Genomic DNA, 26,972 nt, shown 5'->3' with positions numbered 1-26,972 from the left:
CCTGAACTACTGCCAGGTCCTGCCCCTAACATAAACAGAACTCTGTGTTGTATACTTCTCGGAAGTAACAGTAGAGTCACGTGAACACATTTTAGAGTCCTTTGAAAGCAATTAAATACCTAATAAACCTCAGATGCTATTACTAAGGTATTGGGCTCAATTGGTACTTGCATCAGCATCAAGGACAGCTGGCAACCGAGCTGACCGCTTTCCAGGTCTTCCTTGAGCTGTGAGGGTCTTCCAGGATGGCCTTTCCCCTGAAATGAATCTTAAGATTTAACGAATTTCTTAGGATAGATCCAAGTGGTCTAAAATGCATACTCAATATATATGTCATGCAGCATGTATATATATATATATGACATATAAGCAATGTTTTCCCATAAATGAGTAGCTCAGCAAGGGAGCTTACCTAGTGGACTGCATGGAGTTAATTCCTCAGTGTCCTCCTGGAGCTGAGACAGGAGCCTTGAAGCATATCAGCAGAAGATGATCTAGAACAGGGGTCAGCAAAATATTTCTGTAAAGGCCAGATAGTAAATATTTTAGGCTTTGCAGGCCATAAGGTTTCTGTTGCAACTACTCAAGTCTGTTGTTGTCATGCAAAAGCATCCATAGTCAATTTGTGAACAAATGAGTGTGGCTGTGTTCCAATAAAATTTTACTCACAAAAAAAGACGTTGGGATAGATTTGTCCCATAGGCCATTGTTTACCAAACCCCAATCTAAAGTGTCCAGTTGTAAATCATTTTAGGCAGGACTAGGCAACACTTTACTATTATATACCCAACACATGACCCAATTTAGTTGTATGTAAGGGATATTTTCAAAGTAATTTTAATTATTCAGTTATTTATCCTGAACCTCAACTTTGGTCTTTATTCCAGATATCCATTAGGGAGAGCTCGGGTAGCCCCAACAAGTGGAGAATGAAGAAAAGAGCAAGAAAAGGAAAAAAAAAAAAGTTTAACAGTTATGAAAGGTGGATGGAAATGTGAACCAGGGCAGGAGGGGTCCTAGAGCTGGCCTGGTAAGAGACAGAGTGCTTCAGCTGCAGAAGTATTTCCACAATACTTAATGAGAGTGGACCACTGAGACCTGGATCAGAGGGGAAACGCTGACTGCAGCAGAGGCAGCTTAAGTCAGGGGCAGTAAGGAGAGGCCCCACATCAGTCAGGCATCTCCCGAATGCTAGGACCAGCCCTGGGAGATTTGCCTGTTACTGTGTCAATCCCCATCCTTCCTCTCCATGAGAGGTCTGAGGAGCCCAGAAGTGAGGTTGCTTGCCTGAGGACATGCAGCAAATGAGTGGGGAAACATAGATGAAAATAGGGAATAGTTCAACATCAGAACCCCCGCTCCCCCTCTCCACCCCAACCTCCCGACCTCTCCTGCCTGCTTGCCTTCTGCTTTCCTACTCTGACGCCTGTGTGGCTTCAGGAGCCTGAGGGCTCATCCCTGTGAGATCTGAGTCCAGTGACTGGCCCTCTCCTCTCCAACACATCCCCGTTTTGATGGGGACCACTCTTGCTGTCTTCAAATCTCTCTAGATCATTCCCCATGCAGGTACCCAAACTGGGAACCACTGAGAACCACACTGACACTCTGAAGGTCCTCTCTCTTCCTCACATGCAGGTGGCCCCAGGACCTTCATGCCGTGCCCTGGATGAGGAAAGGCTCTGCAAGACCGTGCATGTTGAGGGAACTGAGCCAGGAGCAGATGAGACGAGGACCTGGGGGCTCCTCGAGTCATTCTCCACTGCCCTCCCTGCTCAGAGGGCCTGAATGGCAGCTGCAAATTGCTTATAAAATCCATTCCTCAGGGCTGCCAAATGTAGGGGGGAGGGCGTGTTTTGGAGTAAAGCTGTAATATGCCTGCAATAAAAGTTTACCGGCTTTTATATAGGTTCCCAATAATGAGGGAAGATATTTCAGCAGTTCAGAAAGTGCCGTGAGAAGAAAAACAATTCCTGGCGCCATCTCTTTAAGGCGAGAATCCGCCTCCCCCACATGGTTCTGAACTGGGAATTTTTCCCATTTAGAGGATTTTAGGATTGCATTAAGTCCTGTGTCTCCTTCACTCCTCATCAGGATTTGAAATGATTCCTAAGACTTCTGAAAGAAGAGTTCATAGAGTGTCACTTTGCACAGAAGGTGGGTGGTGAATTTCTATGCCCCCAAACCTTGGAAGAGTCAAGAGTTATAGCAACAGAGAGGTAAGGAGATGAGGAATTCTGGAGTGTTCTAGGAGTTCAGACTTGGGGGCAAGGGTATGAAGAGAAATGTGTCCTGAGGTCACAGACCTTGGGAAATAAATCGGAGTGTTGTTGCCCTAGACAAGGACTTAGGAGGTGGTACCCCCACGAGGTGGTCAGAAACTTAGGAGAAAGCGTGGAGAAGAATCTGCCAGAGGTCTGGGAAGGCAGAACAATGGGAGAGCCCCAGAGAACAGCTGGAAGCAGAGGGAAGGCCCTCCAGCACTGCTGAGCGAACTGAGGGTGGTGGCCGCTCAGGGGATGGCATGAGAGAGGCCAGGACAAAGGCAGACGAGTGCCCTCTGGACCAGAAGAGCAGTCTGCCTCTGGAGCTGCTGTCACACGCTGCCCGGAGAGTGAGGGCCCCGTTCCCTATGCAGGGACCTGACTGTGCCCCATGCTAAGATGCCCTTGGGGTTTGCTACAAACCCATAGGCCCAGGGGTATTCACTGGCTAATGAGCATCATGTCAAACCTCATTAACAAAAACATGCCTGATTTCAAATTTGTGATCATTTGGACACAGACAAGACTCAAGCTGACATATGAGCCTTCAATGCAAATAGTTTGTTACACAAATCAGGAGTGTGAATGAATTATGGGTAGGAGTGATAATTAACCTACTTGGGGAAAACCCACTTATTTCAAGAGCGTGGAATGACATTAGCTCCTCTCTCTCTGCATTCAAACGGTGTCACTTACAAACGACTGCTGTCTCACCTCAGCTACATCCAGCAGACCTCTGCCTCATAGCACTTCGTTAGCCACTAATTGATGTTATTGCACATGCTTAAAACAGCGATAACAACTCCCCCTCCTTTCAAGTCCATCTTGAGTCACCCCTGATTCCTGCTGGAGTGCTCCCCTGAAGGAGGCCTTCTAGGACTCTCAGCCCGGGTGACTTTCCCAGGAACATGCAACGTCTGGGCCACCGGTGTGACATTTATGGGCACCCTTGAACTATGAGTTCTCCTGTGCCGTGCTCAGATCTGGACCCGAAGTACTGAGAGACTAAAAATGAGTCTTATTTATGGCAATTTGACTCATTAGATGACCAAGAACTCTGTGTTGGCTCATTGAAATAGAAGTATAATTTTTGAACATCTTTATGTATGGATGCTATGAAATATCAGGAAGCGATTAAAAAAGATGAGTTGGAGCTATATATATTGATTTACCTAGAAAGATCAATTTCACTTTGAGTGAAAAAAAACTGATTGTAGGGTTATGAACATTCTGTGATCCCATTTTTGAAGAAAATTACTTGTTGGTATGTGTTACGAACATTTAAAGATGAATGAGCACAGAGAAGTGGAAGCGAGGATTTACACCAAACCGCTAATGTTTGCGGCTGGGGATGAAGAGAAGAACTGGCTTTCCCTTCACAGGTCTATGTTGTCTGGCTTGTTAAAATGAATATGCATCATTTTTTGTTTTAAGGGGGAGTCGGGAAGCATTACAAATAGTGCAAAGTCCATCTATGTCAGTGTTTGCATCAACTAGACACTGCGGCCTCTTCCCCATGAGGCTGACGGCCCAGCTCCGGGGGGTGGGGAGGAGCCCGGCAGATCATCTGTGCCTCTGCCCCTCGTGGTGGCAGCCACCCACAGTCTCCCTGGGGAGCAGGAGGGAGCTTCATCTACTCCACACCCCCTGCATTCCTGCCTCTTAGATTCAGCCCCATCGCTCCCTCCTCCTCAAGGCAACCACGTGCGGGTCTCCACGTCTTACAGAGAGTCCTGTATGAAACAGGAGCTGACGCACAAGAGCTGGACATTGTCTGTTTTTCTTTCCAGGTCTGCTCTCTGCTGCCTCCGGCTTGCCAAGTGCCACCAGGAGGCTGGCATCCAGGGGCTGCCTCAAGAACACTCCCTCGCCAGGCTGCGGCAGCTGACAGGAGACCAGGGGCTGAGAGGAGGCCGCAGGCAGGGCCTCATTCCCCAGCTCCATCACATCCCAGCCCCAGGCTGACACCAGCTGTGTCCCTCTACTGAAAACCACAGCTGCTGGCAGGCAGCTTTGCTTTCCTGGGGGGTGGTAAGTGCTTCATGTCTTGGAAGGGGGCTGTGGGTGGTAACAGTTTCTTGCTGTTAATAATCCCGAGGTGTCATATCTCTTGCTGGTTCCCTGTGAACTGCCCTTTTACTAAACTCTCTTCAATCTCTCCCTTGTGACTATGTCACCTGTTTCTGCTAGACCCTAAGCAGCTTCCCTGCCCTCTGCCACAAGCAAAGGGCCGCAGGGGCACTCTGACTGACTGAGAGCAAGGGCTCTCTTCAAACGTTGCCTCTGCTATGGGAAGCCTCTCCATCCACAGGCACAGGCCCCCTGGAAACATTTCTCTTGGGCAGACTGTCCAGCCTGAGCCCAGGGAGGTTTCAAACACCCACTAGCCATGAATTGGTGGTAAACAAGCCTAGTTCACCTCCTGCCAATCCATGTGAACAAAGGAATCTGGGTGAGCTAAAAGAGATGGAAATCATGCCCACTCACAGAGGGGTGCTCTGAAGCCAGCCACTGTAGCCAAATCTCCCCCAGAGCAAAGTTATGCTCCTGTGCCTCTCACCAAGCGGATGTCAATCAGGCAAGAAACAGGGAGAGAACAAATGCAAACAAGCCAACTAAAAATATACCCGTTGAGACTTCATTAAATGTGTGGGAATATTCTCAGTCCCTGGGGAAATGATGGGACATCAGGATCTCAAGGCACAGAAGAGGAATGGCAGCTAAAGTAAAACATAATATAAACACAATAGCAGTGATGACAAAAATATATATCCAATACAGAAACATGCAATATGTTCAAATCCTGGGGAATACAAGCACCTAACTATTAATCATGCTCAGCCACAATGAGCTATGGCCTCTGAACCAGCTTCCTCCCACCACCCAGAGGCCAGCCCTTAATCTGTGCATGCTACTAATCCCATTAACTCCAGGAGAGGTGAGAGGGGACCCATCCTAGGCCTGCTCCAACCAAGTGGGGCTTGAAGGCCAGGCACAGACGATAACAGACAAGCGAACATCTTTGCCCCCTTTACCGCCACCCACCACACTCCCAGTGGTAAGAAAGTAAAGAATATTCTAGACCCAGGTTTAGAACAACCAGGAGGACAAAGGATTGTTTTCACATCTGTAAAGGCTAATGTGTTTTCTTTATTTTAGTGAGAATACGTGTTGTAGAATTCAGTTTAAACTGGCATACACAGAAAAGGGGACTGATTGGCTCATATAATTGAAAAGCAGGTGTATTTCAGGTATGGCTGGATCTACATGTTCAGAGGATGTCACCAGAAATCTCTAGCTCTCTGCCTCTCAGATCTGCTTTCTTTGATGAGCCTTGATTCTTGCTACTCATGGATGGTTTCCAGCAGCTACAGGCTGACACCTGTTATTAAGCAACTCCAGAGGAAAGTACATGCTGCTTCCCAAAGGCTTCCCACGGAAGTCTTAGAGTTTCAGGGGTGTGACTTGTGTCACTTTCCCACCCATAACTAATCTCTGTGGCTAGGAAAATGGAATGCTGTGGTTGGTCAGGTCTGAGTCATGCGCTGACCCCAGGGTCTTCGAAGTGGAGTAGTCTGACATAGCAGGCACTCAAAAATATGTTTAATGCATGCATGAATGAATGAATGAAGGCCCAGAGGTGTGGAAGAGCATGATACCTGGGGTGACAGTGAGTTGGCTACTGTGAAAAAGAATGTGGTGTGAAGGCCAAGAATAAACAGCCAGTATTGATGGGGTCGCCAAGGGCTCCAGGTAGCCTAGGCCACCTGGACTACAAGCTGCAGAACACATGGAGAGGCCCAGGTGCACCATCTGCCTTCAGGAGCTTGTATGCTAATCAGTCACAGTATAACTGCCTACATGTTATACCAGAAGGAACATGTGGTGGGCCTTACAGGGGCAGAGCATGTCTTCCCCCTTGGGGAGGGAGAAAGGCATCAGAGACCCCCCTGGCCAGGAGTCTATATTCTATTTGGAGTTGGTGAACTGGAATAGTTTGGACAGACAAAAGTAAGAATGAGTACTTTAGGCAGAAGCTCTGCTCAGGGATGGGGTGGGTGGTAGGTCCTACAGAGGACAAGCCTAGGACATGGGGCCACAAAGCAGCTCAGGAAGCCCTGCAGGGAGGCTGAGGCTTCCAGGCCAAGGATTAGAGCTTTACTCTGCTGGCTGTAGGGCTTTGCAGTCACCTCTTAAGCCAGTTCTTCTCGGTCACTATTCTAGAAATAGCATCTATCTTTTTTTCAGGGCATATCGATTCAAATTCATAGTTTTAAGAAATCAACAAGATCTAACTCATCTCATGCTCCTGGCTAGGGAGAATTAATATCATCAAAATGGCCATACTGCCCAAAGCAATATACAGATTCGATGCAATCCCTATCAAACTACCAACAGCATTCTTCAATGAACTGGAACAAATAGTTCAAAAATTCATATGGAAACACCAAAGACCCAGAATAGCTAAAGCAATCCTGAGAAGGAAGAATAAAGTGGGAGGGATCTCACTCCACAACTTCAAGCTCTACTACAAAGCCACAGTAATCAAGACAATTTGGTACTGGCACAAGAACAGAGCCACAGACCAATGGAACAGAATAGAGACTCCAAACATTAACCCAAACATATATGGTCAACTAATATTCGATGAAGGGGCCATGGACATACAATGGGGAAATGACAGTCTCTTCAACAGATGGTGCTGGCAAAACTGGACAGCTACATGTAAGAGAATGAAACTGGATGGTAACTCCATACACAAAAGTAAATTTGAAATGGATCAAAGACTTGAATGTAAGTCATGAAACCTTAAAACTCTTAGAAAAAAACATAGGCAAAAATCTCTTAGACATAAACATGAGTCAACTCTTCTTGAACATATCTGCCCAGGCAAGGGAAACAAAAGCAAAAATGAACAAATGGGAGTATATCAAGCTGAAAAACTTCTGTACAGCAAAGGACACCATCAATAGAACAAAAAGACATCCTACAGTATGGGAGAATATATTTGTAAATGACAGATCCGATAAAGGGTTGACATTCAAAATATATAAAGAGCTCACACACCTCAACAAACAAAAAGCAAATAATCCAATTAAAAACTGGGCAGAGGAGCTGAATAGACAGTTCTCTAAAGAAGAAATTCAGATGGCCAACAGACACATGAAAAGATGCTCCATATCACTTGTCATCAGAGAAATGCAAATTAAAACCACAATGAGATATCATCTCACACCAGTAAGGATGGCTACCATCCAAAAGACAAACATCAACAAATGTTGGCGAGGTTGTGGAGAAAGGGGAACCCTCCTACACTGCTGGTGGGAATGTAAATTAGTTCAACCATTGTGGAAAGCAGTATGGAGGTTCCTCAAAATGCTCAAAATAGAAATACCATTTGACCCAGGAATTCCACTTCTAGGATACCCTAAGAATGCAGCACTCCAGTTTGAAAAGGACAGATGCACCCCTATGTTTATCGCTGCACTATTTACAATAGCCAAGATATGGAAGCAACCTAAGTGTCCATCAGTAGATGAATGGATAAAGATGTGGTACATATACACAATGGAATATTACTCAGCTATAAGAAAAAAACAGATCCTATCATTTGCAACAACATGGATGGAGCTAGAGGGTATTATGCTCAGTGAAATAAGCCAGGCGGAGAAAGAAAAGTACCAAATGATTTCACTCATATGTGGAGTATAAGAACAAAAGAAAACTGAAGGAACAAAACAGCAGCAGAAGCACAGAACCCAAGAATGGACTAACAGTTACCAAAGGGAAAGGGACTGGGGAGGACGGGTGGGAAGGGAGGGATAAGGGCGGGAAAACAGAAAGGGGGGCATTATGATTAACATGTATAGTGTGGCGGGGGGCACGGGGAGGGCTGTGCAACACAGAGAAGACAAGTCGTGATTTTACAGCATCATACTATGTTGATGGACAGTGACTGTGAACAGGTATGTGGGGGGGACTTGGTGAAGGGGGGAGCCTAGTAAACATAATGTCCTTCATGTAATTGTAGATTAATGATACCAAAATAAAACTAATAAAAAAAAAAAGAAATCAACAAGATCTCTCCTCCCAACAGACTGCCTCCCCAGCCTGCTGCTTTAGAAGTGGGTGATTCTGTCTGAGGGGTATCACCTCCAGGCTGCAAATCGCCTTCCCTCGAACTTTCAACCACCTCCAGGAACAATATCATCTTAAAGAGCCAGGCTCCTCCGCGTGCAGGATAGACTCAGCTTTAAACTGATTATTGCAAATCTACAAACTATTCAGCCACTGGCTGCCAGCAAAGCCCCATTCTATCCACTGCTTAATCTTCACTCACGGTGACAGAATTCATGTGTTCTCAGCGGCCCTGCCACACCTCCCTCCCGAGACCTCTTCTGCAGTCACAGCACACAGCAAACACACTCAGGATTGCCTGCCTCTCCTCTCTGTGTGTGTCTCTCTCTCCACCCCCAAACCCCCTCCATCCCCAAGGAAATCACTTGAAGGGTAAATCCTGTGCAGGGGAGAAGTGTGGGTTCTCAAGGGTTTCTGTCAGGGTTTTCTGAGTCTGCAGGGGAGTGGTGCAGCAGGCTCTGAGGGCAGCCCAGTCTGACAAGTGACCTTAGCTGGACATCTGGGCTGGGACCCTGCAGTGTGAGGCTCCTCAAGGCTTCCTGAGGGGCACCTGGGAGCAGCATCAAGCCCGTGTGTTCCCCCTCCCCCCGTGAGCCACTTTCCTGGGGCCTGGGACTCACAGATATCAGGGCCACGCTCACCTGGCCAAGTCAGAGCCACCTCCCCTGCAGACAAGCACAAGCAGAGTGCCAGGCCACGCCCACATCGCCATCCTCCTCTCTGTCCCTGCTCATAGCCCACCATGCGGCCTTCGGGGCACCTGAGACCTACCCACACTGGTCCCACTTACCTCTCCAGCCTCCTCTGGCCCCTCTGCTTCACATCCCCTTCATTCCAGCCACACTGAACTGTCCCTGTTCGGCCGTACACCCCTACTCTTTCTCATCCCTGTGCTGTGACTCCCCACGAGGACATCCACCCTGACAAATACCCAGCTCTCAAAATCCTACCTAACCTTCCAGCTCCAGCGACACTTTTCCACAAAGCCTTCCCAGGTTCCTGGGATCACATGGGACCTGTTCCTCCGAACTCCTGTGACACTGTGTTTTGTGCACATTCCTCCCATTCTGTTTTGTATTACAAGAGCACAGCACACTTTAAGAATATAAGGCTTTGCTGAGTGGCCCTGGGAAAATGACTTGACTTCTCTGTGCTGCAATTTCCTAACCCATGAAATAGAAATAGTATTCCATCTCAAAGACCTGTTGAGAAAAAATAAATGGGCCAACATCTTAAAGCATATATGACAAGATCTGGCCTACAGGAAATATTTAACAATCATCAGTTGTATTATCACTGTTACAGTGGTTGTTATTATAAATATTTGATTTCTCCTCCTATGCTATGAGTTGCTTCAGGACGGGACAATGTCTTGTTCATACTTGAATCCCTTTCATTGCCCCACATATTTCCAGGCATACAACGTGCACTTATTAGTTGATGAACGATTGAACATGAGAGCAAAAGCACAAACTGCAGAGCCCTGGCTTCCCTGATGGACTAATTAAGATTTTAACTTCATTTCCTCTTGGTCCTCTTTACACACACACACACACACACACACACAGTCTGGGTACATCAGATGCCATAGTCATAGAAGGAGGAGTAATAAGTCTCCAGGGAGGCCAGCAAAGGCTGCTTTTCTGGGAGTCATGCACACACATGGGAGAGCACTACACCTGTTTTTCTCATCATTCAGTCATTTCCCTCATTTAGTCAGTCAGCAAACCTTTGCTTAGCAGTTACCCTGTGCCAGGCATTGGGCTAGATGCTAAGGCAAGACAGGCGAGGCTCTGCCTTCATGAAGCTTCTATCAAGCAGAGAACATAGACCTTATTGAATATTAACTCAAGTAACTAAAATTATAATTAATATTTTGGCCATAAGGGTGGCATTTGATAGGAGGGACTGGCCTCGCTCGGGAGGGCAGGCAAGCAGCAATACACACTCCAGGGGCCCTTATTTACAGCATTGTCTATGGGATTATACCCCAAGGGCACCATTCACAAAAAAATAAAAACCACTCAAATGATGCCCCACACTAGAATGTGCAATGCAGCAGGCTGAGGGAGGCTCCTCAACTTAGCAGGTACCCCAGGCTGAGACCAACAGAATGGGCAGGATTCAACCAGGAGAAGAAGCAGAAGAGAGCATTCCAGGTGGAGAACACAGCCTGTGCCATGGCCCTGTGGCAGGTGGACACAAGGAGCCTCACAGGACCAGAGGGAAGACTACTGTGGCTGAATCACAGAACGCCAGGGCAGGAGGAACACGGTGAGGCTGGAGGGGAGGAAGTGCCAGACCGTGAGGGGGCTTTGCTGGTCACATTGAGGATCTATGTCTTATCCTGCAGGGGGAGAGAATGTGAGAAGGGTCCTTGAGAAACACCTCAAAGCCCAACTTCTTAAGTATGGAACCTTCTCTATAGAGGCACCCACTCACACAACTGGCCCAGGTGGTAGGGTCTGACCCCGACTTACTCTGACTTATGTTTTCCACTCTCTTCCCTGACCCACATGGCCCCTTAAGCCAGAACCAAGCCTCAGCCCCCAACCCCACTTATACATACCTGGCCACTAAGGGCACAAGAGTCCCCACCTGTTCCAACTCCACTTCTGGAAACCCTGTTGCATTCTTTCAGCAAACACAAGATGACATTTGTTGGAGGAATTCTTCTGGGAATTAGAGCAAATCCAGAGTGAGAACACAGGTTCAACTAAGCATAGAAATGACCTAGCTTGTTTTCTGCAGGACAAATGTTTCCAGATTCTGGAGTTGCTCTTCAGTCCTCCACCACTGCCTCCCCTGCCTTTTGGGGAGCCCTCAGTCTGTCCCCCAACCCTTAATCAGGGCTCCCAGAACCAAAAGTGATACTCCTGAACTGACCCAGTCAAATCAGAGTACAAGGTGCCTGTCTCCTCCATGGATTCAGAACCTTACCTTCTGTAATACAGCCTCAGAGCAACCTGGTGGAGGTTCGTCTAGCTCTCTGGATTTCTCTGAAGCTTGGTTTCCTCTGAGCCAGTGGTTCTTAAGTTTTTATGACTACTAGGCACTCTGGGGTGTTCCACTCTCCAGTAGAAGGGAAACCCACAAACAAATGTCTCAGATCATTTCAGAAGATTTATGGGCTCCCTGAACCCATGTGTGGGCACCCTCTGCCCAGGCACACTCTCTCCCAGGTTCAGAAACCCTGATGTGAGCCTCCATTCATAATGCCATGGCTGGCTTCTGGACCCTGGGGACCCTCAAAGCAGCTTCTCCTGTCCTATTCCCGAGGCAGAAGGTTCTTTACTTCTCCCTCCTCTTTTCCTAGAACCTGGACCTAAGGGAACCCCAACTGTGAAAATCCTGGCAGTTCCCCCACAACTCATCTTTGCTACATCTTTGCTTTTGCCCAAACCAACATATGAAAATACTTTTGTAGGACTTTAATAGGGAGTGTGTGAGACAGAAGAGAAAAGGACGGCAGAACTTTGTGAAATATATTTGGGAAACACTGGATTTAATAAAGTTAACTCCATTTCTTTGCTTTAGGACTTCCAAAGCCTTGAATATGCTAATATTTTCCTCAAGTTTATTTGACCACACAACCCTTTTTCATAGAGCTTCTCATGTCATCAGCAGTGCACAGAAACCATTTTTAAGAACTGCCATCCTAAACCACTTCCAGCACCAGTACAGAATTAGCTCCTCAGAAGTGCCCCTCTCCTCCCTCTGGGGAACTGGGAGTAGAGATTTGGAACGAATGCATTGGTTGACAGAGAGCAGTGATTCTCATCCTTGGCTATACGTTAGAATCACTGAGGAGCTTTGAAAATGTACTGCTGCCCAGACTCCACCCCCAGAGGTTCCAGGTCTTTTGACCTGGGATCTAGCATTGGTATGTTTATTTTTCTTACTGCCCTCCAGGTAATTAAAATATGTAGGTAGGGGTAAGAATGTGTAGAGTTTCTTAATGGATTACTTATGACTAGGTTCAGCTACAAGGATAGATGAAATGAGATGGCTTAAATAAAAGTTTATTTCTCTTTTACATAAGAGTTCAGAGGTAGGTAATCTAAGGGTGGTATGGTGGTTCTGCATTATAAAATCCTCAGAAACTAAAAGCTCCTTTCATCTCACTGCTCCACCATCCCTAGAATGTGGTCCTCATCTTCATGGTCCAATATGGCTGCTAAAGCTCCATACGTCACATCTATGTCTTCCAGACAGCAAGAGAGGCAGTGAACTTGTGCCTACTTCCTTAATGAAGGTGCTCCTAAACTGACAAGTGGCACTTGCACTTATGTCTCATTTACTAGAGCTTTGTCACATGGTCACACCTATCCACAAAGAAGGCTGGGAAATACAAACTTTATTCTGACTGGGTATATGCCCAGTTAAAAATCAGACATTTTGTAGAACACAGAAAAAATACACAATTGAAGAACAATCTGTAGCTTCTGCCATGGGTAACAGGAAGTTTAATTAGTTGGTGCATGTACACTTGCCAAGCACCCTACCTGATTATGGGTTACCACAAAGAGGCTAGACTAGTCCTAGAGAGTGGCAGAGCAAAGGACCACTTGGCCAAAAGGATCATCCAGAATACAGCCTCTCTTGGGACCCTGGTTTCACAGATGGGCAAAATGCATCCCCATGGAGGCTGTGTGGCAGCTCAGAAGTAGCAGAGCAGTAGCAGGGCTGTCTGGGTATGAAGTTTGATATCTTGGTTGCTTGATAGAGGGAAGGGAAGACATGACAACCTTTGTCTAGAGCAAGAAGCACCCAGCACAACCCTCAGCCCCCAAAGGTCTTGCTTTAGTGTGAAGATGCAGCCCTTGCATGATTTCTAGAGCAAAGGCTCTGAAAAGTACCTCTATCCTGCTGGGTTGAGACTTTGCCCTCTGCAGGCTTCTGGAGACCTCGAGTGACCATCACTGGGATGGGTACCTGCTTCACCTCCTTCCTTGGTGGGGGACGTGGGGCGAGGGGAAGGCTGGCGAACCTAGAAATGAACTGGTGAACTTCTGTCTCCTGGAGTGGGATGGGGAGAACTGACACAGGAAAAGATGCTGATTCCCAGGGGTAGGGCTTCTGGAAGTGGAGTGAGGGGGCACCCTCTACTTACCTTCCTTTGTCAAATTTGATCCATGTGTTCTCCTCAGCACTGGGCTCTCTTCACTCAGATGGTCCCCAAGATGAATTTTCAGCCAGATTCAAAACATGTCATGGGGTGGTATGTGCATACAGAACCAATCCATCAGTGGCCTGTGGAGTATTGCAAGCTGATGAAATCCAGGGTCCTGTGACCTTGGGTGGGAGGGAAGGGGCATGGCCTAGAAGAGGTTTTCCTTTCCCTGAGGGCTTCTAACTCATCAGACAGTATTAGAAGTAATACCCACAAACCTCCTAGACGTCACTCAAGTTACAACCAAAGGCACACGCCAGCTGTCTCAAAGAAGGTTCCCAGAAACTGACATGTGACACCTCTCCTTACATCTCATCCACCAGATATGAGTACATCTGTGCGCGTGTGTGCCTGTACGTGTCTTCAGACTAGCCTTTGCCAAGATGGTAAAGCTGAAGGTTAGTCCCTGTCTCCACCTTAAATGCCCTTACCCTTTCCTCAGCACCCCTAACTCCCTACCTTGCCTCCTCTACTGCCCACCCACAACACACATAAGAACCAGTGGCCTCCTCCAGCCCCAGAGATCATTGATTTACTACAGTTAAAGGCATGACCACTTACCAAGGGCATCTGCCTCTGCATTTTGAAAAGGGCAATGCTTAACCCCTAGGACGGGAATTCTAAGGGGAGTTCTGGATTACGGGACAGGTTTTCTAACAGCTTTGAAATGTCTCCATTATGTCAGGCACAGTGCAGGGTGAATCATATCCATTATTTCATTCGACCCTCATAACAATCCCCAGCTTCATTTCTCGGGAAGGGAAACTGAGACGCAGAGACAGGAACAGAGCTTGCCCAGGGTAACCCAGTGGCGGAGCAGTCGGTCCTTCTTGAATGCCCTATGCCTCAATGGGGACAAAATATCAGAGTGGCAATGGGGACAAATGGGGAGATATGCTTCTAACAGCCCCTCCAGGCACAGACAAACAGTGACTCTTCTGTCCAGGCCAACCCCACGCCTGACAGATCTGAGGTCCTTCTAGAGCCCTGCGCCCAGCCCCTTTCCCCTTCCCCCTCCCCTAATTCCGAGGTTCTCTCTCCCTTCCTCCTCTCCTCTTTCACTTTGGGAGTAATTAACAAGGCGGGATTATTTGCCCTTGCATTCACACCTCCCAAAATGAGACGCTGGCTCGGGGCCATTCCTAAGAAGGCAATCTAAACTGAACAGAGTGTACTTCCCTGCCTAAGATTTTAGCAATGGAGTCATTTCTCTGGGAAATAATGATGATGAAAAATGGCCTCCAATTATTCAAAGCCTGTTTCCATGAATAATTCAGGAGCAAAGGAGCTGAGGCTGCTTACCTACTTGCTACAGCCCTCCTTCTCCACCCCCACCTCTTCCCTCACTCCTAGGGTGCTTCTTAATTTCCCAAAAGAGACTAACTCTGAACACTGAAGTACCGAGAAATTTGAGTCCATTGGAAATGCCAGTTAAGATAACCACCAGGATTTGTAGAACCTGCTCCATGTGCCCAACACCAGGCTAAGCACGTGGCACGCATCCCCTCATGTAATTCCTTCAGGATCTGCTATTATCCACATTTTATAGATTAGGAAGCAGAGGTTCAGAAAGTGAAAGAAATTATCTCAAGGTCTTGTAACTACAAAGTCATAGAGCAAGGATCCAACTGCAGGAGATGCCAGAGCTTGGGCTCCCCACCACCCTTCCCTAGCTGACGTCCATTTACACAGAGGAGACAGGGCCATGGCCTGGACTGCACCCTGACTGAAGGGCCCCCACCCATAAGATGGCGAACCTCCTGCTTCTCTTCCGGGTCCTCGGTTCCCGCCGGCGCCACCTGAAGCCCAATCACCCCTCGGCCCCCTAATCCCAGCACCTAGCCAACAGCCACCAGCCCCGTAGAAGTGACACCACAATCACCCCATGCCCCTTCCTATATAACCCAGCACCTTTCCCTAATAAAGCGGAATTCTCCAGTGAATTCCTGCTGTGTGTCGCTCCTTTCCTTTCATTGGTGCCGAAATCCGGGAGACGGGACACCTCAACTGGGCCCCGTCTTCCCCCGACACCAGCAGCAGCTTGCCCTCGTCCTCTTTTTCCGGCGCTGGCTCCTCACACTCACCACTCCTCTCTGGCCTTTGGGTAAGTTTTCCCCCGGAGTGGGCCGCTCTTCACTGACGAGGAGGGAACTCTCCCCGCCTTAGGCCTTCACGGCTGCGGCGGACCCTCAGGCCCCTCCTCCAACAGCCATAAACGAGGTGACTCCTTTGCGGATGAGAACGCTCCCTCCCCCCACCCTTCCGTTCCTTCCGCCGAAAATTCCTAGTACTAGGTACCTCGGACTCCGGCACTCTGCCTTCTTAGAGAAGCCCGGGTGATGACCCACACTTCCTAAGAAACCGACTCGTATACGAGTTTCCGCAGACCACCAAGGATCATCGGGGACGCCCTTTGTCTCCTTGCCGTCTGCTCCCAGTCCGAGGGTCTCCGTTCGTCTTCCCCTGTTTGTCTCCTTCTCTGTCCTTTAGCCATGGGAGCCTCCTCATCCCTCCCTGAAAGTTCACCTCCTGAATGCCTGCTCAAGCATCTAGCCACCCTCTCCCTGACGCCTGATATAAAACCAAAACTTCTCCACAAATACTGCTCCCAAGATTGGCCGACATGCCCCCTAGACAATCACAACCAGTGGCCCACAGGGGGAGCTCTTGATCCTAACATCACTCGCGATCTCTTCAACTACTGCCAGCGCCTGAAAAAATGGAAGGAGATTCCCTGTACCGAAGCTTTCTGCCTCCTCCTCCCCCAGCCTCCCCCCAAGTTCTCCCAGCCTGCAAGCCGTCTCCCCCGCAGAAGCCTCCCGTTCACTCCCTTCCCCCTCCTCTCCTACAACAGCCCCTCCCCCTTCCTCCACCACCATCTCCTCCCTCACCTCACCCCCCTTCAGATCAAGCCTGAGCCTTTCAGCCCCCTCTAAGTAAGTCCCAGGAGCCTCCTCCATCTTTGCCCCCATCACCTGTTTCTCCCCCACAGACTGAGCCAGAACCCTTCAGTCCCCCACCGCCATGGGTCTCCGCTCTCGAGATATCTTCGCCTGCTGCTTAATAGCAGGTCTGAAAAACGCAGCTCGTAAAGAGTCAATTTTCAAAAGCTCCAAGACATAATTCAAAGGAGGGATGAAACCCCCCCCCAAGTTCTTAGACTCACTCAAGCCCTATTACAGTTACCAGCCTGGACCCAGAAACGCCTGACGGGAGACATGTCCTTATGACATACTTCCTGGCTCAAAGCTACCCCGACATTAAAGCTAAACTCAAAAAGTTAGAACAGGGCCCCGCTACCCCACAGACTGAGATCCTAACAGTGGCCTTTAAAGTCTTCCATAACCAGGAGGAGGAGAAAGAACGCCGTAAACAAAAGGCTGATCAGGCCAATTTCCAAATGTTGGCCCAGCTGATAAAACCACAACCTGGGTGCCCTTCTACAAACAAGCCCCCCCCAGGAGCTTGTTTCAAATGTGGACAAGAAGGACATTGGTCAAGGGCATGCCCCTCCCCCAGATCTCCTACCACCCCATGCCCCAGATGCCACAGAAAGGGCCACTGGGGGTCTGATTGCCCAGCCCCCGAAGGAGAGGCTGGATGAACAACCCCCATCCTAAGCCCTCCATAGTGGGGCTGGCAGAAGGAGATTGACGGGGCCTGGGGGCTTCTCGCCTGACCATTTCCATCACCAAACAGGAGCCCAGGGTTACTTTAATAGTAGATGGTCGCCCCATCTCCTTCCTCCTAGATACAGGAGCCACCTTCTCAGTCTTGCGAGAATACCGGGGCCCTACCACGCCTGCCATTACTCCTATAGTTGGGGTAGGAGGTAAACAGATTTTCCCATTAAAAAACCCCCCCTTTTATGCACAATCCAGGACAATCCCATACCTTTCTCCCACTCCTTCCTGGTTATGCCCCAGTGTCCCATTCCCTTACTAAGACGGGACATCCTTTCTCTCCTCCATGTTTCCATAACTATATCCACTCCCACAGCCCCCAGTACTCCCTTTCTGATGGCCCTCATAGCCGACGACCCCCCTCTACCCAATGAAAGCTCCAGTTCCGCCCTCATACACCCTGTAAATCCCAAAGTTTGGGACATTACAAGCCCCTCTGTGGCTCTATGTCCTCCTGCCTCTATCAAATTACGTGACCCCTCTCAGTATATCTGTCAGGCCCAATACCCCCTAACCACTTCAGCCCTCATAGGCCTCCAACCCATCATTCAAGATATTTTAAACAAAAATTACCTCAGACCCACTCACTCCCCGTTTAGTACCCCCCATATTAGCTGTTAAAAAACCAACAGATCTTTCCACCTTGTCCAAGACCTTCGCCTCGTCAACATGGCCGTTGTCCCTATCCATCCCTTAGTCCCAAATCCATACACCCTTTTATCGCAGATCCCTGCCTCGGCCTCCCACTTCTCAGTCCTAGATCTCAAGGATGCATTTTTTTTTTCTATCCCTCTGGACCCCTCCTCCCAAGATTTTTTTACAGAAAACGGCTCCTCTCTGACCTGCCCGTTCCCAAAACCAAGACAGAAATCCTTTCCTTTCTAGGCCTGGCTGGATATTTTAGAGCGTGGATCCCTAACTTCTCCCTGTTGGCAAGACCCCTATACGACCTCAGCAAGGGTCCCCCTGAAGAACCATTATCCTCCTCACCCCGACACTCCTTCATTAAGCTCCGTCAAGCCCTTGTGGAAGCCCCAGCTCTCCATCTTCCTGATTTGTCGAAGCCCTTCTCATTATACATTCATGAGAGGTCCAGTCAAGCTCTAGGAGTCCTAGGCCAATATTATGGCCCATCCTTTACCCCAGTAGCTTATCTTTCCAAGCAATTAGACTCCACAGTTCAGGGATGGGCCCCCTGCCTATGGGCATTAGCCACTGGACAGCTCTTGTAGAAGGAAGCTCATAAACTGACATTCGGGGTGCCCCTTACCATTCTGTCCCCACATCACCTAAAGGATCTCTTAACCTACAAAAGTTTACAGACTCTCCCTCCCTCCAGACTCCTGACCTTACTGTCCTCTTTCCTCCAAAATCCCGTTCACCCCCTTTGCCATCCATACCCGAATCATGACTTTTTCCTCCTTTACTGCTCCCTCGCTCTCTCTCGCTTTTTTCCCTCATTCCTATTGTCTTCCCCGCCACCCCAGCCTCCTTTGTATGGCGATTCAAAGTCAGACAGACTTACACACAGCATCAAACAAAAGTTACTGCCCTCATTGCCACATCAGACTGCCCTCTGAAAGGCTGCTCCGAGCCTTTATTCCTCCACTTTCCTCCCTCCACCGAAGTGTTCACTAGCAGCTACCTTTATTCTCCCTACCTCTGCTTCCGCTATGACCAAAAACAAGCCTACTGCAGGCGATGGCCAGACACCTACGGGGATGTCCCTACTGGTCTTGCGCCATTCACTACATGAGTAACTCCCGGTACCCACAGTATTACTCCTCCAACCCATTCTCTTCAATACTAACAAACCCCTTCCTTACCTGGCTTTGGCCCATTGCAGGCCCTACAATAATCATTCTCCTTGCCTGTCTCTTCTTGCCTTGTAAAGTTTATCAAATCTCAAATTAGTAAAATCTCTAATCAAACTTTCAACCAGCTTTTACTCAGGAACTACCAACTTTTAGCCACAGAAGATCCCTCACCCTCACGTAACCTCCTCACCATACGCTGAGATGGACCCCTCTCTCCGCTGGAAACTGTTCCTGGAAACAATGGCCGCAGACGCCTGGCTTCTGGCACCTGTATCCTCTTGGCACCATTAGAATCAACAAGTCCTCGACCTATGGTTACAGGGAACCTTCATTGATTTCCAACCTGAAGAAGCCCACAACTACTCGTCCTTACTGTGGGGAGTCCTATCAACCCTTTCCTCCCGGTCCTCAAGCCCTCACTCCCTTCTCCACCCCCATTCAGCAGGAAGCAGTCAGAGAGAAAGCAACGTCCACAACCCCATAGAGGAGAAAGGGGGGAATGAAGGGCCCCCACCCATAAGATGGCGAACCTCCTGCTTCTCTTCCGGGTCCTCGGTTCCCGCCAGCACCACCTGAAGCCCAATCACCCCTTGCCCCCCTCCCAATCCCAGCACCTAGCCAATAGCCACCAGCCCCGTAGAAGTAACACCACAATCACCCCATGCCCCTTCCCATATAACCCAGCACCTTTCCCTAATAAAGCAGAATTCTCCAGTGAATTGCTGCTGTGTGTTGCTCCTTTCCTTTCACTGACCACCCCTGTTCTTGCCCTACCTCTCAACTCCAAAGCCGGGGAGCTCTTTTAGCTATTCCAGTGCTTTAGTATTTGCACAGAATCATTCCTCCTGGGATGCTGGACTCCCTCCCCAGTTTATAATATTGCCTTCTTGCATGATGTTTGGTGGGTGGAAACCTGGGGAAATTTTCAAGCTCCCTGGCATCTGGAGGTAGGCTTTGCCTCATCTCACATCTGTCTCCTTGAAGGAAACTTTATAAAGTTTCATGTGTAGGTGAACCTACAATCTCCTCCCTCATCTTCCCATCACCATTGCAACCTATAATCCGTCATAACTAGGAGGAGAGATGGGAGGAAGAAGCTTGCAAATAGGGCTTTTAGTTTCCTGGTCTAAGCTGTTTGTGCTTGGGGCTGCTCTGCTTCCTGGCCTACTCCCTGTGAGACTGGACATGTCAAGTCAGTAAGTCAGCCAAGGCCTAGACAGGGAAAAAAGCTTAGACACCCAAGAATGGGAGAAGAGAGAAGGCACCGTTGACTCTGCCACCTCCATCCCAAAGGACCTTTAATCAGCTCCACGGCAGAGCCAGCCAGTGGACTCCCAGTATCCATCCCCCGGCTTCCTTAGAAACAGAACCCTGAGATCGATTCCCATACACTGTCTCCAGGAATAAAGACTACATCTCCCGGCTTCCCTAGACAGCCGGGTTCAGACCACATGAAATTCGGCAGAAGTGTAGTGGGAAACTTCCAGTAAGTCTTCTTTTCCTTACGCTTCCACCCATTTGCTGCCCAGTTCTCAGATGCGGTGGCAGTCAACACCAGAGCCTCTCCCGACTGGTGGGAAGAGTCCCCGGCCTCACCCGTCTCCTGCCTCCTACCACCTGCTGGCTCACCCACTGGCCAGATCCACCGGATGAGAAGACTGGAGCCGAGTGGTCCTTAGCGGTCAGCCTCCAGGGCTCAGTTAGGGAACCTCCAGCCAAAACAGGCTTGGCTTCAGAAGACCCGCTCACCCACTCCCCCCACTTAGGCGAAATCCAAATAGCTCGTGCATATCCGCTGGAGTCCCCCTTGCCTCTTGAACTCACCTCAGAGCTCCCAGCCAAAGCCATTGGAGCCTGCAGCCAATTTGTATGCAGACCATTATTTGTACTTGCTGATTCTGTTGTTTTCAATGTTTTTATGGTGGTAAAACAGAGATAACATAAACCTGACTATTCTAACCATTACAGTTCAGGAGCACTAAGCATTTACATTGCTGTGCAGCCACCACTACTGTCCATCTCCAGAATTTTTCATCTTCCCGACTGAAACTCCACACCCATTCAGCAATAACTCCCCATTTCTCTTCCCCCCAGCCCCTGGCAGCCACCACTCTCCTTTCTGTGTATGAGTCTGATGATTCTAGGCACTTCTTCTACGTGGAAACATAGAATATTTATCCTTCTGTGGCTGGCTTATTTCACTTAGCTTACCTTCAAGGTTCATATACCTTGTACTTCCTTCATTTTTTTTTTTTAGTTTTTTTTTTTTTTTAGTGTGGTTCTATTTATTTTTAAGCAAAATTCCTTCATTTTTAAGAATTTCCTTCTTTGTAAAGACTAATCTTTTACTGTATGTATATATCACATTTTGTTTATGCAGCCATCCATGGATGGACACCTGGGTTGCTTCCATCTTTTGGCTGTTGTGAATAATACTGCAATGAATATGGGCACATAATATCCCTTTCAATTCTTTTGGGATTGCTGGGCACATGATGATTCTGTTTAATTGTTTGAGGAACCTCCATCCTGTTGTCCAGAGGGGCTGTGTCATTTTACATACCCACCATTGCTGGCTCATTTTGCATCATTGTTTTCATGACGTTGATGTGACTGTGTGTCCTCATCCAGACAATCAGCACCTTCAGTGTAAGAACCATGCTTTCTGTCGCCTATGGCTTTGACAGCAGTAACTATCTATGGAGCACCCATTGTAGGAAGACACTAAGCACATTAACAGTGATGAGTAAGGTTCTTATCTGGACCTCAAAGAATCAAGATTTTCAAGCCAGAAAGAAAAACAGCCAAGAAAATAAATGCAGTGATATAAGAACTATAACACGGAAACAACATGCTAATTTCCACAGGGATATCTAAGGAAGTCTTCCTAGTAAAGACAGCACTTGAACTGGGCCGTGAGAGGTGAGAAGAATGCCTCCAGCCAGCTCTGGGAAAGGGACCAGGCGCAGGAACAGTGAGAGCAAAGGCACAGCACTGTGAATGCTCCTGGTGTGACTGGCAGGTAGCAGGGACCCCGAGGGGTAGCCAACTGCAAGGAAAGATGATGGGGGCAGCCAGAACCAGGAGTGAGACCTTGTCAGCTGCCATGTTCAAGAGCTTGGGCTTAATTGGGAGGCAATGGGGAGCCACTGAAAGTTTTTGAGGAGAGATGTCATAATCAGAGCTTTGTTTTAAGCTAAGAAAAGCATCAGCAGTGCAAAGGATGGATTAGGAGGGAGGAGATTAGCAGAAGGAAGCCAAGTCAAGAGGTCATCACAAGTTTGACATGTACAACATTATGGACCTCGAAAACACTACAAAGGACAGAGTGAGTGTGTGTTTGGGACTCTGGTAAGATCTCACTGTCCAGGGCACCCTGTAAAATGCAGGCTCATCCTGTCCAAGCAGAAGGAACCTGCTGTGTGCTGCTTTCCCAAGTTTCTTTCCGTTTACATGTGGCATAGACTCCAAGTTAAGAATCCTTGGCGTTCTGTGGGGCCCGCTGAGGTGGGGGTGAAATGACCCTGCTGCAAAGGCTGAGTATAGGGCAGCTGGGCCAGAGCCTAAATGGAGGGCATGGCAGGAACACAGGGTGTCCCCAGGAGGAAGATCAAAGGGGAGGCCAAGCCAGGATCTCTACTGGACTCCAGAGCCTGAGAGCTTTACCTGCCTCTGCCCTCCTCCTCCTTGATGAAGAAGATGCACCGTGATCAGGTGGGCAGGTGGCATCACCATGGAAACCATGCAGATCTGGACTCCTCCACCTCAACGCTTCGAGAGAGCCCTCCACCCCCATACTTTGGGCAGGGCAGAAATAAGAAAAACTGAGCAATAGCCCAGATTCAGACAAAATAAAGTATGTTTTCTACTCATCAGAATGCTGGATGTATTCCAGTTAGAATGAAAAGCTACAAGTTCTGTACCAGAGAATGAGATGCTCTTATAGTTACCTTTTATCCCCTGCACTTGTAATAGAATTCCACTTTATTAGATGACTAACATACGAGGTTCAGCACACCCTGGCCACATAAGCCAGAGAGGCCGGTTCAGACTTACATCTCGAAGTGTGGGAACACAGCTGAGAACAGAGGAGAAATAGAAGGATGTGGGGCTGAGCAAAAGGACCACCATGTGCCCCTACAGGTCACACACACCACAGATCCTGGGTGCCTTTTTCTGATTTGCACAGTCCCCATATGGAGTAGCTATGGTCCTGATAAGACAGACTTTCTCAGTAACTTCAGAAATCATCTCTCTTCTCTGATGTCCCAAAGTCAAATACTTCTCTTATTAGCTCTCACAGGTCAGGTAGTGCCCACGTGGGGTGCCTGTGATAGTTACAAATTTACATTCATTTGTAGGAATATTTATCAGTGTCTATCTTCCCTCCAGATCATGACCTCCATGAGAGCAGAGGGCAAGGGTTTACTCCGGTGCCCAGCACTGCTGGGCACATAGCACAAGGTCAACAGATATTATAAGTGAAAACTACTGTCCACCTGTGGGTCAACATAAAGCTCTGCAGGATGACTTTTGTGCCCTGACCCCTTTCTCCAGTGCCAGGCGCCAGTTCCTTGGGGGAACTGCCATGCTTTAGAAGTGGGTGAGAAGTCTGGCCATCATTATGCTCTGGCAGCTTCAGATTTTGAAGAGAGGGCATTGTGTGAAAACCCTCAAGCCACAGGCAGGGGTGTAAACCTAATTAGGCTTCTTCATCTTTTGTGTCCCATCCCTTATGCCACTAATAATACAATAAGCTGGGCAGGGAGCCCCATGACAGCACGATGGAAATGTCCGATTTTCTAAATGGCATCTAAGTCAGATTTTGCCTGAAACCCACACACCCTCGTGCACACACAGACATCATTTTAGGCTGCAAAGTTACAGAAATCAACAGCGGGAAAAATACCTTTTGTAACTATGGACAAAATGTGCCACTTTTCAAAGAAGTCCAACTTCTTTTTTCCACCCACAAAAGCCACCATTTGGGATTCAATAGCAACAGGCTTGCCTTAGAAAGGAAGATGTTTGGGGACTCTTCCACCTCCCTGCAATCTTCCACTTGGGGAATAACCAACCACTTCTTCAAGTCACTCCTCGGTGTTCCATTCTTTTTAAAATGTGCACGTCTTCCCTTAAAAACCACTAATACCTCAAGGTCTTCTGTTTTCTAGCTTATATTTGAGGTTAACATTTGTATAAAGCAACAGTTGATGCATAACAAGGAACCCGCAGATCGCAGTGGTGTCCAAAAATAGGCATTTTTTTTTTACTCACAAGTTTGCAGGCTGGCTGGGGCAGCTGTGCTCCACATATTTCTCATCCTCATCCTGGGGCCAGGGGTGAGTCAGGTGGTGGTAAAGGCACAAGAGGGCAAGTCAGCTGCACCAACACACCCCAAGCTTCTGCTTGCAACATGTCTGCTGGCATCACATTGGTCAAATCCCATCCAGTGGCCAAACCCAACATCAGAAGTCAGGGACGTGTAATCCACCTTTGTGAGAGGAGCTGCAAAGGGACTGTGCACAGAGTGTGGATATAAAGAGGGGAAAGCCCACTCCCCATAAAAACTGAACTATCTGCTCTTCACCAAGTCCCACATTTGTTGAGTTTCTACTGCATGCAAGGCACTATGGGATTCTACATTGAATTGGATCTAGTATCTGCCCTCCAGGAAATTACAGTCCCATAAAGGAAATAAGTGAAGCCATAAAGAAGTGACATTTGAATGTGAAGCAAAGAGCTTGGGAGCAGGGGAAGAAGTGACACAATTTGCCTGTGAAAGTCAAGGAATACTTTGCAGGGAGGGAACATCTTAGGTCCAGGAATGATTTTGATGGGCAGAAAAGGAAAAGACCCTTAGCTCTAGAGCCAAAAGCAAGAAATCTAAGCTTGATGATGACGTCCAATGTTGTGTCCTTTTACATTGTGAACTGCTTTCCTAATACTGGAAACTGATACTCAGGGTGCAGACGGTGCTGGATTTCCAGCATGAGAGGGTTGAAGAGGAGTCGAGAGCTCACCTAATCCAAGCCTGCATCAGGACCCCCAAACTCTGCTAAGCCCTGGGGATGTGAGAATGAAGGAGACTCAGTTCTCTACCTTCAGAATGGGCAGTCCTTCAAACTCTCAGAATAGATGAGAAACATTTGCCATGTGGACAGCTGCATAGCTGGAGATTGTGGGAAATCAGCAGAACCAGCTGAAACCCTAAAACCGCAAAAAGCAAGGAGAGCAACTCGGGGCAGCCTCATGGACAACAGCAGTGCCTAGAGGCTTCTGGTGAGGGTCTGTCCTCTGCTGCTTTTCCTAGAAGAGGCTCTGAATTTTCTCTCTGTGTGCAGGGGTCTCAAGTGGAATTTCTTTCTCTTAAAGCCCCGAGCTCCCCAGAGTTTGGGTGGACCCTCACTCTCTCCCCACAACTTGGAGGTTAGGAGTAAGATCGCCTCCTTGGACCCACCTGTTCTCGGTTACATGGGTGAAATGAAGGCAGCAAACCCTTTCCTCACTCTGACCCAACCTAACAAATGCTCAAGGGCACCCAGAGGTGAATGTGCACCCAGGAACTCTCCCTGTGGGGTCTCGGGGTGGCCAGGAGTGAGTCTGCAAGCACCTGAAATGATATACAAAAATGTGTTTTCACAAGAACAATTTTGGAATAAGAATTCATCACTTTGGTTATATTTACATTCTCAGTACAATTAGGACCACCCCCAAGAAGCTAAAAGATTTGACCCATTCATTCCTTCATCTCTTCAACAGATACTTATGGATGGCCAACTACTCAGAGACCATGCGCCCAGCACTGGGGACAGAAGGAAGATAAGACACCACCCCAGCCTTCAGGTGGGACAATCCATACATTACCTTGCTCTTCCCAGAAGTCTGTCGGACAGGTCAGCAGAAATTCAGACTGAGTATGTGGGCCCATCCAGCCACCCAACATCATTCCTCTCAATTCCCCAAATCGTCTCTCTCCGCACCACTCTCTCCCTGCCTGCCTCCCTTCATGACTTCAACGAACGTGGAAGGAACTCCCCCTTTGTGCCTGGCCCTGAGCCGCATCTTGTTTGATTGCTAAAACCATACTTTGGACAGAGCCAATTTCCAGGCAATTCACCTCTTTGGCAGAAAAAGTCTGGCGCCTTTCCTCTTCTCTGCTCCCTTCGCCCTGTCACCCTGCCCTGCCCCAGCCACAGAAAGCCTTGTTTTCTCCTTGAAGAAGCAGTAATGACGACTCCCCCTATGTTTATGGTTTATCGAAGGAGAACATGAGAGGATTGCCATGGTTACCGGCCCTGTTCTGCCTGCGTCTGAGGACCAGAGGGAGCTGGAGGAAGGCGCTGAGCAGCCGCTCCTGGTGCTGCTCAGCCCAGAATCATCATCATAAAAAAAATGTTTACACCAGAGGAGAAATTGCTTCTCAAATAGCAAAGGGAAAACGCCGGTTTTGATGAGATTGTTACGAGGACTCTTGGCTAGGTTACTTCTCCCTCACTCCCCCTTCCCCCTGCCCCACTATTATTTAAGGTTGTATTAAATCAGGCAAAGGGAGCAGACGACAAAACATAGCTTGGGGCTGGCAGCTCTGGCAGGACGCCCGGGCCGGTGCGGGCCCCCCACCGCATCTTCTTCACCCTCAGTGGCGGCATAGGTGCCAGCATCGGCATCTCCCTGCAGGCCCTGCGCAAGGAGCAGCCCCGAGCTCAGCTGGGCTCCCTGAGTGCTCGTGGGCTCCGCAGACCATCCTGATTCTGAAACAGAGCAGGGCCAGGCTAGAACCAGGCAACCGGGGTCCTGCTCCAGCTCTGTGACCCTGGGCCGGCGTCTGCTTCTCTGAACTGTCATTCCCCTTCCTTTAAAGTGAGGGCCTAGGAAACATCCTGAAAGTCAAACAATG

General features: G+C 48.5%; 1 long non-coding RNA gene across 3 annotated transcripts; it reads right to left on the bottom strand.

Annotated features, from left to right (window-relative positions):
- Positions 1–270: 270 nt before the first annotated feature.
- Positions 271–25,680, bottom strand: LOC118923064 (uncharacterized). 3 transcript variants are annotated; one of them, XR_008999009.1, is made up of 4 exons: positions 25,533–25,680; positions 13,513–13,652; positions 10,969–11,074; positions 271–468 (listed from the first exon to the last, which is right to left on the bottom strand). It is a non-coding gene; the product is annotated as an uncharacterized LOC118923064 (long non-coding RNA). The 3 variants fall into 3 exon arrangements; XR_008999011.1 differs by having other exon boundaries at positions 10,969–11,071; XR_008999010.1 differs by lacking the exon at positions 25,533–25,680 and adding an exon at positions 22,739–22,982.
- Positions 25,681–26,972: the final 1,292 nt, after the last annotated feature.

This window comes from Manis pentadactyla, chromosome 8, assembly GCF_030020395.1.
Source record: "Manis pentadactyla isolate mManPen7 chromosome 8, mManPen7.hap1, whole genome shotgun sequence".
Taxonomy (NCBI): Eukaryota; Metazoa; Chordata; class Mammalia; order Pholidota; family Manidae; genus Manis; species Manis pentadactyla.
Note: the sequence above shows the minus strand (reverse complement) of the source record. Positions and strands in the feature narration are given on the sequence as shown.